Genomic DNA, 18,559 nt, shown 5'->3' with positions numbered 1-18,559 from the left:
TTTAGTCCTAAGTAGAGCACAGGATCAGGTCCAAGAGGTGAATATAGCTGGACCACTTGGTAATAGTAACCATAATATAATTAAATTTAACATTCCTGTGGTGGGGAAAACATCACAGCAGCCCAACACTGTAGCATTTAATTTCAGAAAGAAGAACTACACAAAAATGAGGAGGTTAGTTAAATAGAAATTAAAAGGTACAGCACCAAAAGTAAAATCTCTGCAAGCTGCATGGAAACTTTTTAAAGACACCATAATAGATGAATACCCCAACTTAAATGTATACCCCAAATTAAAAAAAACATAGTAAGAGAACCAAAAAAGAGCCACCATGGCTAAATAACAAAGTAAAAGAAGCAGTGAGAGGCAAAAAGGCATCCTTTAATAAGTGGAAGTTAAATCCGAGTGAGGAAAATAGAAAGGAGCATAAACTCTGGCAAATGAAGAGTAAAAATATAATTAGGAAGGCCAAAAAAGAATCTGAAGAACACCTGGCTGAAAGACTCAAAAAGTAATAGCAATTTTTTTTAAGTACATCGGAAGCAGGAAGCCTGCTCAGCAACCAGTGGGGCCACTGGACAATTGAGATGCTAAAGGAGCACTCAAGGATGATAAGGCCATTGTGGAGAAACTAAACAAATTCTTTGCATCGGTCTTTACGGTTGAGGATGTGAGGGAGATTCCCAAACCTGAGCTGTTCTTTTTAGGTGACAGATCTGAGGAACTGTCCCAGATTGAGGTGTCATTAGAGGAACGTTTGGAACAACTTGATAAACTAAAGAGTAATAAGTCACCAGGACCAGATGGTATTCACACAAGAGTTCTGAAGGAACTCAAATGTGAAATTGCAGATCTACTAACTGTAGTCTGTAACCTATCATTTACATCAGCTTCTGTACCAAATAACTGGAGGATAGCTAATGTGTTGCCAGTTTTTAAAAAGGGCTCCAGAGGTGATCCTGGCAAGTACAGGCCAGTAAGCTTGATTTCAGTACCGAGCAAACTGGTTGAAACTATAATAAAGAACAAAATTGTCAGACACATAGATGAACATAACTTGTTGTGCAAGAGTCAACATGGTTTTAGTAATGGGAAATCATGCCTCACCACTCTACTAGAACTCTTTGCGGGAGTCAACGAGCATGTGGACCAAGGGGATCCAGTGAATACAGTGTACTTAGATTTTCAGAAAGCCTTTGACAAGGTCCCTCACCAAAGGCTCTTAAGCAAAGTAAACTGTCATGGGATAAGAGGGAAGGCCCTCTCATGGATTGGTAACTGGTTAAAAGATAGGAAACAAAGCGTAGGAATAAATGGTCAGTTTTCACAATGGAGAGAGGTAAATAGTGGTGTCCCCCAGGGGTCTGTACAGGGACCAGTCCTATTCAACATATTCATAAATGATCTGGAAAAACGGGTAAACAGTGAGGTGGCAAAATTTGCAGATAATACAAAACTACTCAAGATAGTTAAATCCCAGGCAGACTGCGAAGAGCTACAAAAGGATCTCTCAAAACTGGGTGACTGGGCAACTGTGGCGGTTCAATACAAGACAGGACACGACTTTAGGCAAGCAAGCAGGCTGGTCTGCTGACGGGATTGCCCCTGTCAGCTTTTCCACCTCTCTTTTATTTCTCTCCCCCCTGCGCATTACATACTCCGACCGCAAAAGGCATCAACAAAGGAAATAATATGACTTTGATTAATATTCTTATTTACCAGCCTCTATCTACTACAATTCTTGTTCTCAGGCCTTGAGCCCAGTCCAAGGAAGCTTCCCACGGTTCATGTCCTTTAGTTGACTTCCCATGGTCCATATCCTTGGACGGAGCAGTGTGTGCATCGCTCCTACACAACAGTCAGGGTGTGCCCTGAATGTTTTCAGGTGCATGAACGCTACATGAACCCTTCATCCCCCCTTTTTTTGTTTATTTGTGCTCAGCCATCTCATGGTAGCCATCAATTTGCTTTTGCAAGCTATTTAACTCCCGGACAGACAAGGACATAACTCGGGGAGCCTGCCAGGGCGGGTCTCTACAAAGCCTTAGCAAAGAGGGAATACATTGTATACAGCAGCAGCAAAAAATAAGCCCAACAATCACAAACGCAGCATAACCGAAAAGTTGTCGCAGCCATCCTAGAGAGGACAGCCAACCTGTAAGCCAATTCCAAAAGCCCTCAAACCCCAGATCTCGGCGTATGTGTGCCATAAGATTGGCCAATTCAGCCAGTCTAGTTTCTATGGAACGACTATTATCAGTTAAATTAAAACAACACATATGCCGAAACGTGGAACAGCCTAGATGATGTTTCAAGAGCAGAAAATCAATGGCTGCTCTGTTATCCAAAATTGCATCCCTTAACTCGTGTTGCTCTGTGTTAAGTAGGGCATTGCTTGGGATGTTGTATTAATTGCCTTTGCCGCAAAACACGCCAGGGCATTCAAAGTTCTGGCTGTATAAGTGACAAGCCCGGGGACCCCAACAATAGAGGCCGCTAAGGCGGTATACTCAGAGTGGCTAAAAAGATCGACATCTGCAACACAATCTTCTGAAAGGGGTATACTTCTTTTACTGCGCTTTTGGCCGGCAAAAGGGAAAATGAGTGTCATTCTACTGAGGCAACAAAGGGTGCCATCACTTAAATTTGTGGGAATATAACTAAAGGTGCGTGAGCCGCAGGTAAAAAAACACCCTGATGGTAGGATGATATGGCCATAATTGTACGAAACATTCACGGCGTGGGAACAATTTAAAAGGGGTTGAGAAATTTGCCGACAGCCCAAGGGCACCTTTGTACTAGTGCAGTTAACCACACGTGCACAGGTGACATTGTTGGCCCCGGCCGGGTACGGTGTGTGGAGGGATATGGCCATGTGAGGTAAAGTATAGTTTCCCGGGCCCCAATTAGCCATGCCAGAGTACTGGGAAGAGAGATTCACGTAAGCAGCGAGCATCGTCTCATTCCCTATTTCCTCAGGGTGATGACATACTGGAATGAGGCATGTACCTAACAGTTCTCCGGCTGCTACAGAATCAGATAAACAAAAGTGGGTAACATTTGCTATTGAAGCCAACCTTTCCCATAGGTTATATGTCATTTGGGCCCGTAACGGAGGAAGCGCTTCTGAGCCAACCCCTACAGGAAATATCAAGCACAAAAGGCATACAATCAATACAGAATTAGCAGTAATTTGGGCGAGAATTGCCACAAACAAGGTCTCAGGAGTCTCTGGCTGTTGGTTTGCTGCCAGTCTTCTCTGAGCCGCGGCGACCAATGCTTTTACCGCTCCCCATGTCACGGGCTGGCTTTGGGACGCGACGCCTCCTCCGTTTCTGTCCCGTCGTTGTCGACCTGGGAGGCCCCGTGCTCTCCTCCAGGGTCAGCTGAAACTCCGGTATGCAGGTCGATAGTCCCTGGAGCCACGCCATGCTGCTTCAGTGCCAGTCGCACACACCAGGCCGGAACCCACAACGGTCCTGCAGGGAGAGACACAGCAGCATATCCCCGACCCCAAGTGATTAGAGGTACTGGGCCCAGTCATTGCGGGTCGGGCAGCTGACGGTAATAGACACGCGGTCTTTCCAGTACCTCGGATTTATGAAAATGCCGATCTGCGGGGGTCTGATGATCTGCGTTCAGCGTTAAATTATTTAAAGTGAACAAAAGGATATGCAATTGCTGCTGAATGTCTCCTAAGGTTCGGAGACGCAGCTCTCCTTGTTTTAATTGTTTATCAAGCAAGGTTTTCAGCGTGCGATTTGCACATTCAACAATAGCTTGGCCCGTGGAATTATAAGAGATCCCGTGTTTTAGACGGATGTCCCATTGGGCACAAAAAGTGGAGAGGGCTGTGGAGCAATAGGCTGGGGCATTATCCGTTTTTATCTGGCTCGGGCGACCCATAACAGCAAAACAGGCTAGCAAATGGTGAATAACTTTGGGAGTGGCTTCTCCACGCTGTGGGGTCGCCCAGAGGAATCCCGAATAGGTATCAACGGAAACATGTAAAAATGAATAGGGGCGGAATTGTGGCATGTGAGTGACATCCATTTGCCAGAACTGATTCGCTGCGGTACCTCTGGGGTTAACGGCATAAGAAAAGGTAGGGGCAGCAGCGGCACAGTGGGGGCAGGAATGAACAATAGAACGTGCATGATCAGCAGGAATGTGAAACTGCCGGGCCAAAACAGAGGCAGACTGATGAAAAAGGCATGGCTTTCAATGGGGTCAGAAAAAAGGGAATTTACCTGACCACATAACGCGTGATCAGTGCACGCATTGCCTTCAGTGAGTAGCCCAGGCAGAGGGGTATGACTGCGAATATGAGCAACAAAATAAGGGAAATTACGAGTGGTGATGAGATACTGTAAAGACAAAAACAGGCGAAGGAGGTCTGCATCGACCTGAGGGGTAATGAGGGCTAGGGGTAAATGATCAATTACCTGATAAACATAATGGGTGTCCACAATCAAATTAAAGGGACAATCAGCAAAAAGTTGAAAGGCCAAAACAACAGCAGCCAGTTCTGAGCGCTGCGCGGAATGCTGAGGCAGCGTAAAACGAGAATGCCAACGAGAGGGGTCACCTAATTGATAGGTGACAACACCTCGACATGGAGCTCCATCAGTAAAAAGAGTGACAGCTGAAACAATGGGTTGAGAGTGGCTAAGACGATGTACGATTAGGGGTACCTTTTGGGTAATCACCAATCGGGGATCTTTTGGGGGATTATAAGAGATCTCTCCCACATAATCACAAAGAGCAACCTGCCAGGCCAAGGAGGTGTGGCACAAGGAATCAAATTCACTACGGGACAAGGGGAACACAATGGCAACTAGATCAGTGCCCGTGAGTTGTACTGCACGGTGGCGGGCTTTACGAACAAGATCGGACAGGGCGTCTAAATAAGGATAAATATTCCGAGGAGTGGATGACAAATATATCCACTCTATGATAGAGACGGCTGTGTCCGTACGAGGTACAAACAGAGCCGCAGTAGGCGTATGAGGGGTGGCAAGGAGAACCAACCGCAGGGGACGGACCTCAGTGAGTCTATCCACAAACTGCTGACTCAACACTGCACTGATCTGTCGAATGCAGGCAATGTGCTCCTCAGTGATGGTAATAACTGCGCCCGGTGCCCGAGCTCCACGTAGGAGCTCGAACAACAGCCACAGCATTGATGTGGGGAGACGGAAGTAGGGTCGAATCCAATTTAAATGACCCCAAATCTGTTGTAATTTAACAAGGGTTAGGGGTTGAGGTAGAACCAATTCTGGGCGAATAGGGGAGGCATAGGTTTGTAAAACCTTATGCCCGAGGTAGTGGTAGGGATAAGAGCGTTGGATTTTTTCTGGTGCCACCAATAGGCCATTTTGGCCGAGAATCTGGGACAAAGATTCAAGCTGTTCTGCTGTGACCTGGGGACCACTAAGCAAAATGTCATCCATATAATGGTAAACCTTTAGTGTGGGGTATCGGGCACGAAAAGGGGCGAGGGCCCGATCCACAAAAAGTTGACATAAGGTTGGACTATTTTGCATTCCCTGGGGCAAGACCTTCCACTGATACCTATGAGAGGGTTGCTGATTATAATATTGTGGCACCGTAAACGCGAATTTTTCGTGATCTTGTGGGCAAAGGGGGATGGTGAAGAAACAATCTTTTAAATCTAACACACAAAGCTGATCGGTTTGAGGAATTAAATTTGGGTTCGGTAAGCCAAATTGTAAGGGGCCCATGGGTTGTATGCGTTTATTTATTTCCCTTAAATCATGTAATAGCCGCCATGCACCAGATTTTTTCTTAATAACGAACACCGGGGTGTTCCAAGGACTAGTGGAATGTTCCAAGCGCTGTGCATGCAAATGTTGTTGCACAAGTGAATGAAGCGCTTTCAGCTTCTCTAAAGGGAGGGGCCACTGGTCAATCCATACGGGCTCTAAGGATTGCCATACCAATGGTAATGCTGAGGGCAAGGTGGGTGCGGGAGGGTTTTGGGCCATTATATATTAATATCGAGGGTGGTGTCCAGCTTTGTAAGTAAGTCACGGCCCCAAATATTGAGGTGGACAGGGAGCACAAAAGGGCGGATTGTAGCAAGGGCACGGCCTTCCGGTTTAGAGACCGTGACCCAAGACAAACTTTGGCGCCCGGGTTTACTACCCCCGATCCCCCACAACTCTTTAGAAGGAACTGTTGGCCAACTGACCGGCCACTCCGGATCACGAATCACCGTAACATCAGCACCAGTGTCCACCAGCCCTGTAAAAGGAACATTATTTAAGAGAAGTGTTAACTGAGGTTTCGAGGGGCGGACCGACATTGTTAGAGCAACAAGTGGAGAGGACATGTTGTGAGATGGCGACTGAGCCAGTGTCGATCCAAAGCCGCCTCTGCCCCGGGCTCGATCCTCTGCAGCTGGCACCTGATAGGGGACTAAAATCAATTGCACAATTGACCGTCCTCGTGGGAGCGACTGTGGAAGATGGGTCCATACCTGAACCTTAATAATGCCGGTGTAGTCGGCGTCAATGACCCCTGGGATGACAAAAAAACCCTGTTTCCCAGCGTGTGAGTGAGGGAGAACCAGACCCTCAAATCCGGCAGGGAGAGGTCCCGTCACCTGGGTAGGTATGGCGCAAACTTCCCCCGGCAACCGAAAGTCAGCGTCCTCCTGCATAATCAAATCAAGCCCCGCACTTCCGGCAGTCGCCGCCTTCATGGAGTCTATGGGTTTTAAAGCAGAGGAACAGTTGTCTGAGTGGGAAACACCCCCGTTTGGCCCTGGGTTCGGGGGGAACCCGTCGTGTGGTTTCCTGACCCGCTACGACACTGATTAGCCCAGTGATAGCCCTTCCGACACTTGGGGCACTTCTTTGAGGGGCGAGCGGGTGCCGTTGATGAGCGGCACTCCCGCTGAAAATGACCCTTCTTACCACAGCGGTAACAACGCTTCCTCTCCTTCCCGCTTTTCCGCAGGGCGGCGGCCAGAACTCCAGCTTTATGGGCTTGGGTTCCGATGTTTTGGCACGCCCGCAGCATGTCCGACAGCTCTAGAATGCCAGTGGCTTGTGCCGCCTGGAGAGCACGGCAGCAATCCTCGTTCGCATTTTCAACCTCCATTTTTAACAGGATCTCCTGAGCTGCTGCAGGGCTATCCACCTGTTGGAGGATAGCCTCCTGCAATCTGTTGGTAAAATCCATAAAGGATTCTGACGCACCCTGACGGATACTGGCAAAACTTTTGGTAGGCTTGCCTGAATCCGGGACCTTCCGGAAAGCATGCTGGGCGCAGGTGGAAATAATAGGGAAGACGGCCTGAGGGAGTTGAGACTGCAGCAAACTGGCCCTCCCCTGCCGATACTCACTAAGCCAAATAACATACTGACTGAGCGTCAGCATCATGCACAACAGCGCCTTCCAGTCTTCAGGGACCAGGGAGTACCCAGAACCTAGCCCTTCAATGAGACCACGCACATACGTGCTGGTCAGGCCGAACTCGCGAATCGCTTTCTTTACCTCTCTGATCACCTAGTAAGGCAAACTGACCCAGTTTGCAACCTGGTTGCCCTGGCCATCATCCTGCCAGGTCACCGGACAGACTGAGACCAGATCAGCCAGCTCCTCTGCTGTAATATCTGAGCGAGTCTTCGCTGCGTGAACCATTTGTTGCACCAGCGAAAGCCCCTGAGCAGACGCGGACGACCCTCCGGGGGGCCCCGGAGCATGGGACCCCATGAGGGGAGGGTGATCACACACCGGCTCCGGTGGGGAAGGCCAGGGAGGCGGTGATAATAGAGGCACTGGGGGCGAAGCAGGGGGAGGAATGGTTGCAGGAGCGGACGGGGGTGGCGAGATCGGCAGCCCCTCTGTTGGCGCAGGAGAGGGTCTTTCCGAGGCGACACGCTGTATCGCGTCGCGGCAGAGGTGCCAGGCATGTAAAGCCTGCACGGGCGCCCGAGGCTCCTTGTGCAATGTCTGGCCCAACCGCTCCCAGTCTGCTAGCTTAAGGGTTCCAGCTTCAGGGTACCACGGGCATTGGGCACTCACCTCCTGTAGCAGGAGAGTGAGTTCTCGAGTGGGGCAGTCGTGCTGAGCCTTATGCAGCAAATACTGTAGCTCATTGCAGTGTTGCACTTGCAAGGCAGAGAGGGAGCTTCCCATACTTACCACAATGAAAAATACTCACCGGGATCCGCGAAGCGGATGAGTGACGCGTCTGAAACCCTTGCCGGGCGAGGTGAGTTCTGAGGGCCCCACGTTTGGGCGCCAGTTGTGGCGGTTCAATACAAGACAGGACACGACTTTAGGCAAGCAAGCAGGCTGGTCTGCTGACGGGATTGCCCCTGTCAGCTTTTCCACCTCTCTTTTATTTCTCTCCCCCCTGCGCATTACATACTCCGACCGCAAAAGGCATCAACAAAGGAAATAATATGACTTTGATTAATATTCTTATTTACCAGCCTCTATCTACTACAATCCTTGTTCTCAGGCCTTGAGCCCAGTCCAAGGAAGCTTCCCACGGTTCATGTCCTTTAGTTGACTTCCCATGGTCCATGTCCTTGGACGGAGCAGTGTGTGCATCGCTCCTACACAACAGTCAGGGTGTGCCCTGAATGTTTCCAGGTGCATGAACGCTACATGAACCCTTCAGGCAACAAAATGGCAGATGAAATTAAGTGTTGAAAAATGCAAAGTAATGCACATTGGAAAGCATAATCCCAACTATACAAATAAAAATGATGGGGTCTCAATTAGCTGTTACCACTCAAGAAAGAGATCTTGGAGTCATTGTGGATAGTTCTCTGAAAACATCCACTCAGTGTGCAGTGGCAGTCAAAAATGTGAACAGAATGTTGGGAATCATTAAGAAAGGGGTAGATAATAAGACAGAAAATATCATATTGTCTCTATGTAAATCCATGGTTCGCCCACATGTTGAATACTGCCTGTAGATGTGGTCGCCCCATCTCAAAAAAGATATATTGGAATTGGAAAAGGTTCATAAAAGGGCAACAGAAAATATTAGGGGTATGGAACAGCTTCCATATGAGGAGAGATTAATAAGACTGGGACTTTTCAGGTTGGAAAAGAGACAACTAAGGGGGGCTATGATAGAAGTCTATAATATCATGACTGGTGTGGAGAAAGTAAATAGGGAAGTGTTATTTACTCTTCTCATAACACAAGAACTAGGGGTCACTAAATGAAATTAATAGGCAGCAGGTTTAAAAAGAAACAAAAGGAAATATTTCTTCACACAATGCACAATCTGTGAAACTCTTTGCCATAGGGTGGTGTGAAGGCCAAGATTATAACATGGTTAAAAAAAGAACTAAATAAATTCATGGAGGACAGGTCCATCAGTGACTACTAGCCAGGATGGGCAGGGATGGTGTCCCTAGCCTCTGTTTGACAAAAGCTGGGAATGGGCGACAGGGGATGGATCACTTGATTACCTGTTCTGTTCATTCCCTCTGGGGTACCTGGCATTGGCCACTGTCGGAAGACAGGCTACTGGGATGGATGGACCTTTGGTCTGATCCAGTATGGCTGTTCTTATGTTTTAATTGTTCATCAAAGGGTTAACTATTCTGGATGGATTGAATGATCAGAAATTCATTTCTTTTCTACTTGCTAATATTCAAAATTAGAAAATTAAGAATAATTATATGATAATAATTAGTAATCACCTTTTAGAATTTATAGAAAATTGGATAATCTGTAACAGCACAATTCCATATTTGTTATGTGCCAGTTATCTGTAAAAGAAGAATTTCTGAAATGGACAGCAATATTTCGTGGGAAAGCTTTGGAAATAACCACCACAGTCTGGCTTGCTGGTGTAGCAGCAGGATAACATGTTACCCCTTAGGAGTTCAGTTCTTGATCCTTGGGATCGCTGCAAAAATAGTATGTTCCGCTCTGGGGACAAGGGTTGGAAGACCGGCACATCACACCTACCCCATCTGGAGTAGCACAGATGAGGCCTAAGGGGCTCTGTCCAAACTTCTTCATCAGAAGGGATAGCCATGAAAGAGCAGAGTAAAAAAGACAAGAGAGAGAAATATGAAGATTCCACAGTATGTCTGGGAGAAAAGAAGCAGTAACTCTTTATGGCGACTGCTGCAGCCACCATGCATATCAAGGGCAGCTTTTCCCATGGAGTCACAGATCCTCAAAGGTATTTAGGCACCTAACTTCCATTGAAATCAATAGGAGTTACACAAAATAAAATGATATTTTTAGTTTAATAGAAAAGTGAATGTATAAATAAAAAGATCCAGAATGCAGTATATTTACATATAGGGGCATTGTATTTATATCACTATTCATGCTCCTTCTTTCTCCAGTTTCTAATCAAAGTAGTCAAAGCAAGTAAAGGGAATAACTAATACCTCAAAAGTCCTGCTTTGTCAAAACAGTTACAAGTAAATGTGCATTGATGCGTTGTTGGGAAACAAATGCTATTCATTAATTGGTTTAAAAAGTAAGAAACCAGAGATTTGAGATCACTTATTGGTTAAAGGAAATGAGGGATGAATATAAGACCATAATAAATAGCTGTGACTTGGTCACAGCAAAGTCATGGAGGCAGCTGATATCCTCTAGCACAGTGTTTCCCCAACTTGGGACGCCGCTTGTTCAGGGAAAGCCCCTGGCGGGCCCGGCCGGTTTATTTACCTGCCGCGTCCGTGGGTTCGGCCGATCGCGGCTCCCACTGGCCACAGTTCACCACTGCAGGCCAATGGGGGCTGCGGGAAGCAGTGGCCGGTATGTCCCTCGGCCTGCACCGCTTCCTGCAGCCCCCATTGGCCATGCACAGCGAACCGTGGCCAGTGGGAGCCGCGATCGGCCGAACCCGCGGACGCAGCAGGGAAACAAACCGGCCCGGCCCGCCAGGGGCTTTCCCTGAACTAGCGGCGTCCCAAGTTGGGGAAACACTGCGCTAGCAATACAGCTCATCTGGTGCTCCAGCTGTAATTGGGAATAAAACCGACTCACATTTTAAAGCAGTACTGTGCCTTTGGAGGTTTATTGTAGGATCTGTTTCAAGAGGCATTTTAAAAAATCCCTTTATACCCTTCCCAAAAGCATCTTAATAATTTTTGACTTTGTCTATTTCTTTGAACCCAGATTTGCGTTGGAACACTGGCTGACCTTTCACTTCCAGTCACAATACAATTATGATAAGGAGGAGCTAAATGATATCTAGCAACATTAGACAAATCTGGGGACACAGCACACAAAATTAGCACCTAGACAAAGATCACCTTTCAAATTAGTTTTTGAGCTCTCCTTGTTCATACTTGTTCAATCATGCCTATTTGGCACTGGTCCATATTAGGGTGGTGTGGAGCTCTACCACCCCTGGGGGTTCCCAGAATTCTCTGGCACACAAGGGAACCATAATTCCTACCATACATCTCCCATGTGATGGTCCCACACCCCAGCCCAATGGGCAAAGGGAGGAGGCCTATGACCCTGCCCTTCTGCATTTGCTATGGGTTGTGCTGCTTCCCAGAGGCACATGATGGGGCCTTAAGAAGAAATAAAAATGCCAGACAAGTTACTCTAAGGTCTTTAAATATTTTATGCTGTTCAGTTGTCCTGCGAGTAGCTGGTCTGGCATTTGTAGTTCCTCATAAGGCCTTTTATTAACACACTGCTAGGAGCCTAATGTCTAATGGTACTACCACTGCATATTAGTGATCATATCGTGTGTCATGTCCACCTGGGTTATACTGCAATCAAGAGGGTAACAGATGGTCCCACTTCTACTCTGGTTTCTTCCATTTCCTCCTTTCTCCATAACAGTCCTATTGCCACTGCTATTTTTAGGTAAAAGCTGGGCAAAGCTTTCTTTGAAACACTTTTCTTTAATTAGCTTGTAGAGGTCACTACAGGGTGATATGACGTTCACCTCCCGTCCCTTACTCTTAAGACTAGGGTTGGCTGAATACTGCCTAAGGTGGTAGTCACAAATCTTTGATAGAATAAGAGCATCTGCAACCTCTTCACTTTCCTGGAGCAGTCACACAAAAATGTTTGTGTGAAGAGAAAAAGTTGTACTAATGAAAATGTGATGACTATTCAACCCAGGAGGCTTTGCCTGGCTGTGTTGAAAGTATTTGTGCACTTGGGAGTCATCCAATCAGGAAACAGGAAAAAATACTTAATTGAAAAAAATACATAGGTTCATAGAGAATTGTGACTAGCAAATACTCAAGTTCTGTGGCAGGTAGATCAGGAGTGATCCATAGCCTGAAACAGGTTCACATAAACCATTCATTGAATAGTTCTGAACAACGGACATTTTTCTAAGTGTTCTCACTGATGATTTGTAAAGATAAAAAGGAGGTAAATCAAACAAATAGTTTACCAAGCTCTTCCCAGAATCCTCCACTATTCACATATTACTCCCTATTTTTAAAGAATTATGTTCCTTTTCCTCAGGGATTATTTCTCATCTTTTACTGTGTCTGTTTGTCTGTAAATATTTCATTTCCAGCACAGAAGTTGCTTACAGCTGATTATCACTTTGGAATGGTTCCCAAGATGTAAAAGATTGACAAATTTCCGCTTTTTAAATCTTCTCCAGTTTCACAGAAGACCAAGGAAGATGAAAATGGATAAACAGTCAGTCTGATTTTTGCTGAGAGGGCAACCTTCTTTCTTAGTCAATGAATAGATCCCTGACATCCTTTCCTGACAGCCTTGGGATTGGGCCTTTAGTATTAATGCCAATGCTGAGATTTAAAGCTTTAGGATAAAATTCTCCTCTTGCTTGCAGGGATGTAAATCTTTAATTTCAAGGAAGGAATTAGATTGACTTCAGTGGAGTTTCCTGGGATTTACTGTGGTGCAAATGAGATCAGAATATGGCCCCTGGTCCTTGAAGCTCTAACACCATGGCTCACTGAATCACGGCCCCACTTTTTTCATGATTATGGTTACACCCTTTTCAGACAGAATGTCGCTCTCATATAAAGAAAAACTCCACCCATCTGCCTGGAAATCTAGAAGTTCAAATCATCAGGAAGCACTGTGGAGTCTGAGTAATAAACTGTGTTGTGTATTTGAATATAAAGGAGTTGTTTTTAATTATAATTGGCATTTCCGCCTGGTGAGGGCATTCATCTGGCTGAAAAGTGGTATAATTTTACCATTGCCAAAACGGGAGCTCAGTGGGAGAGATTGTAAGCAAACCCGTCAGTGGATTTCAAACTTGTTGGACCATTAGATTGCAAAATTGAATGCTTAGGAGCTAGATTGTGTCTGGCCCATTCAAGGGTGTCCAAAGGAGAGAGAGAGAAAGTGAGTACCAGGAACTCTTTCCCACCAGGAACTTCTGGCCCAGGGCATGGGCACAATAGGAATCCTTGCTCTGAAAGAGCATGCCTCCAAGAGTGCTCTTTAGGATACTATATTTCTGCAGTGCCCCCAGTACAGAGCTGACCATCTAGCAGAACAATGAATCTGCCCCTAAGTCCACTTCACAGCAGTCCCTGAGGGAATGCAGTGCTCTTCAGCAGCTCTAATGTATTCTGGGACTGGGTTATACAGGATCAGGGAGCCACAACCAGCTCCTTGTGTCCTTCTCACCCCCCTCTCCCCCCGCCATGCCAGAGCATCCGTATGTGCTTGGGAAAGGTGGAGAATCTAGCCTAGCCCTTAACATTTAAACAAATGTTAGATTTTTTAAAACACATAATTTTGTAATAGAAAATAATTATACACTGAAATGAAAAGAGAGAAATGGCACCATCAGTTATCAGAGACAGAGTTCTGTATTGATTGTTTTGTCTGGTTTACCAATGTAAAAGCTGACGGTGTAAGTACGAATTAGCTGAAGTGATGGTTTCTCATATGAAAGCATGGTGTCATAATATTAGCATTATAATTTGGGAAACACAGTATGAATATTGCAAAGCAAGCAGATGATTCATGTGTATTAGTCACCGTCTCTTGTCATAACAATTTCTGGTCCATAGAGGTGCTCGTCATGTTCTAACTCTCAGTAGCTACTATGGTAACTTGTCACAGCTTTACCTTGCTGGGGGAACCTGTAGGTTGTAAGAGAACATCATATTCCAGTTCAGCAAGAGAATCAGGGCTGAGAATCTGCTGATGCAAACTGCATATCATTTCCTTGCAGATCATGCATGCCTCAAACGACCTTTCTCTTACATAATCTGAGCTACATCACTAACATTAAAAAACTGTTGTTTGTGGTATTTTAGACAGTTGTCAAGCTATATAAAAGTCTTCACATCCAAGGCAATTTGAAATAATTTGTCAAGTGAAATTTTGTAAGACACAGATATCCGATGCTTTATTGAAACCCAAATATAGTGCATCTAGCATGATCCCTTCATCCACCTACTAATTTTGTAATTCTCTCAGAAGACGCATGTTTGTCTGGTAACATTAGAGGGTGGATTTGTTACAAGCCTATTCTGCTCTTCACTTGTGGCTCCCTCACTTCTTCCTCCACCTTTTAGTTTATGCATAAATACAGTAATGGTGCCTCTGTACTCAACTAATCTGCTACGTCTGAGTCTTCAGGGTAATATCTACTGACTTTATTGTCTGAAATACATTTTTCTTACACCTTACTCCTGTTTGCTCTTCTGGGCTAACACAAACACGAAAGAATGAGCTGCTATTCTTGCTGCAGATCATCGGTTAAGTGCTGATGGCAGGATATTTATTGTGGTGATGGCTGAGACAGAAAGAAATCAGTTTGCTCTTCAGGTGCCAGGTTGAGTTTTTGGATTAAAACCCTCATCCTGTTCCATGTAAACTGTGCAGAACTGATCTGGAGAGAGAATAAGTATGGAACTCCATGATGCCATTTTTACAGTCACTTTTTGCAGGAGAAATTTCTTTTAACTCCTTGTAGGTCTGGAAGACTAAAATGGTCAGTTCTAAGGACCAGAGTGTGGGCTTCAGTTTTCAGTGGGAGTTGAGCACCTAACTCCCTTAGGCTCTTTTGAAAATTCAGCCATACTGTACAGTAGAGAACACTTCACACACACGACTGTCATGCATAACTAGTAGAGCTGCCCAGAAAACAAGGATTCCATTTTGTAAAAAATGTTGAGGTTTCAGCATCCTGTTTCACTCTGCATCTGAGGGAGAGGAAGGGTATGTCTACACTGCCATTGGACACCCATAGCTGGCCCGTGCCAGCTGACTCAGACTCACAGGGTTCAGGCTAAGGGACTGTTTAATTTCAGAATAGACGTTTGGGCTCGGGCTGGAGGCTCGGCTCTAGGACCTGCAAGGTGGGAGGGTCTCAGAGCTTAGGTTCCAGTCTAAGCCCAAACATCTACACCGCAATTAAACAGCTCCTTAGCCTGAGCCCCGTGAGCCTGAGACAGCTGGCATGGGCCAGCCACAGGTATCTAATTGCAATGTACACATACCAGAAGAGAGACTTACCCCAGAATAGCCAATAACCTAGCATTTAGAGCATTCACCTGGGATGTGGGAGGTGACCCAAGTTCATGAGCCTGATCTGCCTGATTCAGAGCAGAGCCTGAGTTTCCCACATACCAGGTGAGAGCACAAAAAAACCCGTTTGTGTTTTGGCTATTCTAAGGTGGCTGGAGCTGTATCTCTCTGATCTGGCAAGAAATTCCATCCTGGACCCAAGAAACCTTCCTGATGAACGTTTCAACAAAACTGAATCATTTCTGCAAAAAGTTCGGTTTCAATGAATTGACATTTCTCGACAAAAAAAACTTTGCTGAAAAATTCCCATCCAGCTTTACTAACTAGTACTTCAGGGCAGCCAAGCACAGAAATTTCTTCCTTCTAGTAAGTCATCAAACACAGCTTCGGAGTTGTGAGCTGTGTGATTAGGAAACATTTTAGGTAAATGGATTCATGCAGAATTTATACCGCTAAACCAGTAGACAGCATCAGTTCAGGGGGAGTGTGATTGTTCTCTAGAGCTGTAAATGTCAACACAGCAAAGCAGTTTATGAGGAGGTTAAGCTACAAAAAATAGTGGCCATAACTTTGAACAGAAATTTGAGGAACGAGAAAGTTTGCATTATTGAAAAATCAATTCCAGTACTTTGCCTTCTCCTGAGTCTTTCCCTGGGAGTTGGCACAAGCTTTCTCTAGCCTTTACACTGTCCGCTTAATACAACAACGAGCACCAGCTACAACCACAGCAGCACTACATTTCTCCTTTACTCTCCATAGAATCATAGAATATAAGGGTTGGAAGGGACCCCAGAAGGTCATCTAGTCCAACCCCCTGCTCGAAGCAGGACCAATTCCCAGTTAAATCATCCCAGCCAGGGCTTTGTCAAGCCTGACCTTAAAAACCTCTAAGGAAGGAGATTCTACCACCTCCCTAGGTAACGCATTCCAGTGTTTCACCACCCTCATAGTGAAAAAGTTTTTCCTAATATCCAACCTAAACTTCCCCCACTGCAACTTGAGACCATTACTCCTCGTTCTGTCATCTGATACCATTGAGAACAGTCTAGAGCCATCCTCTTTGGAACCCCCTTTCAGGTAGTTGAAAACAGCTATCAAATCCCCCCTCATTCTTCTCTTCTGCAGGCTAAACAATCCCAGCTCCCTCAGCCTCCAAATTAACAATAAACCTTCCTAACAAGAATAGCACTCTGCAGAAAAAATGCCCTCCAGCATCAGATCTGTCAAGAATCAGTAACTATCTGTCCCATAGCAGGCCGTGCAACTGATACAGAATGACTCCAAGCATTATTTTGCTGAGACTACTTGTATCATACAAAGATCTGCTGGAGGCTTCAATTGCCTTAGCTTACCATAGTAAGAGATGATCTGGCTGGGTTTTCTGTGGAACAGCCAGAAAACCCTGAGGAGGAATAGAAACAAGAAGGATGTGGAAGTCATAGTCTGAATGTACATAATGCAATATTCAGAGCCTTCTGGCTAAAGACATTCCAATGGCTTGAGGGGAGCACTATCATATTATTAAGAAAGGATTTGGGATGGACTATATTGATGGACAAAACCAGCTATTTTCCAAGACAGAAACCTCTGAAGACACGCTGCACATTTCTAGTGTGGTAATGGTTAAATAAAAGCTTTTCTGGCACCATAAAGTCCATAGCAATTTAAGCTGCAGACTGCCACACAAATAGCAATGAGATAAATGTAATAACTGGTACAGTGGAATTGGGGTCAGATGCATAGCTTATGGGCATGGTATCTTATCATTTCAGAAACCCACACTCTGGAGTTGGAAAGTAAATATCCTATATCCAGTTTCAAAGCAGAAAATAATCTTTTCAACTACTACAGGACAAAGTCAGGATTTTTATGTGAGGGATAAAAATTATGTCCTAGTATGGCAAAAAAGACAGATTGTTCCTTCATGGAGAAATCAATTTTGAAGTTATACCTATTTTAGCTGTTCCCAGGAGAAAGGGGGTAAAAGGAGCAAGACATTCTAGAAAGTCCAGGCTAGGGGGTAAGGCTGGACAAGATGTTTCCAGAAAATATATAGTGCATCAAAAGCAGCCAGTCAAACAGATTTGGGTCATAGCCAGATTAAGGGAGAGGTTCCCCCTTTTATGTAATTGTGGGAATTACCTTCTTTCAAAGGTCTTTCAAAACACAAGGAAAGAGAAACAGAAAGCTAGACACAGAACTGACCAAGTTTTACAGACTATTTTTTGGGAGAAGGGTGAAGAAATGTTTTGTGTTGAAAGAACATAGAAAAAGGCACATTTTAAGCATCCACAAGCAGCAAAGGGCAGTTAGAAGTTTCAGTTTGGATTATAACCCAGCAGTATGAATGTTTATTTGTACACCATACAAACTATCCAAAGCTACTGAGTCTATCAAATTCTGCTGGAAATCTCACAGGACCACTTTCTCTCAGGAGATGTTTGGTTCACTCTATGATAGTATTTTGTCTCTTGTGCCTCCAGTCCTAGCTGGAACCTGAAAACAGAGAGATGGAAATTGAAAAACAAAGTGGAAAAGGTACAGATACGTATATAACTAGCTGAAGCAAGCATCCAACAAGATACAGTTTAGAGATATTCAGATAAAGGTCCAGGTTAGTTTTATTTTATTTGGACATGTTCGGTCACCCCTTATCTCAAAAGCAAATGGGTATTTATTGATTACTTCCATCCACACCACTGGATTCAATGTTTCTGCTGTACCATTGCACCGATCTCTTCTGCCTAAACCACTGTATTGATTTCTTCTGTTTGTGTTACATGCTTTCTCTGCTTCTCTTGTCCACACACTTCATTTAGTCAGGAAGTTATAGGATTATGCCCTGATCCTGCTAACACTTATGCACACAATGAATTTACACACATGAGTACTCCTGTGACTGCAATTCTGTCATACAGTTGCTCACATGTAAGGTTACATGTATAATTGTTTGCAGGCTAGGGGCCTAATGCTAGGATTACTCACATGTGTAAAGTTTTTCATACATAATCTCTTCCAATGTCAAGGCCGTAATAGGCTTCATCAAGGCAGTCACAGACAATTCAAAACCTGTGATGGGCTTTCAGTCATTTGG

The sequence above is a fragment of the Caretta caretta genome, chromosome 1 (assembly GCF_965140235.1).
Source record: "Caretta caretta isolate rCarCar2 chromosome 1, rCarCar1.hap1, whole genome shotgun sequence".
NCBI classification, from domain to species: domain Eukaryota; kingdom Metazoa; phylum Chordata; order Testudines; family Cheloniidae; genus Caretta; species Caretta caretta.
This window is presented reverse-complemented; position numbering follows the sequence as displayed.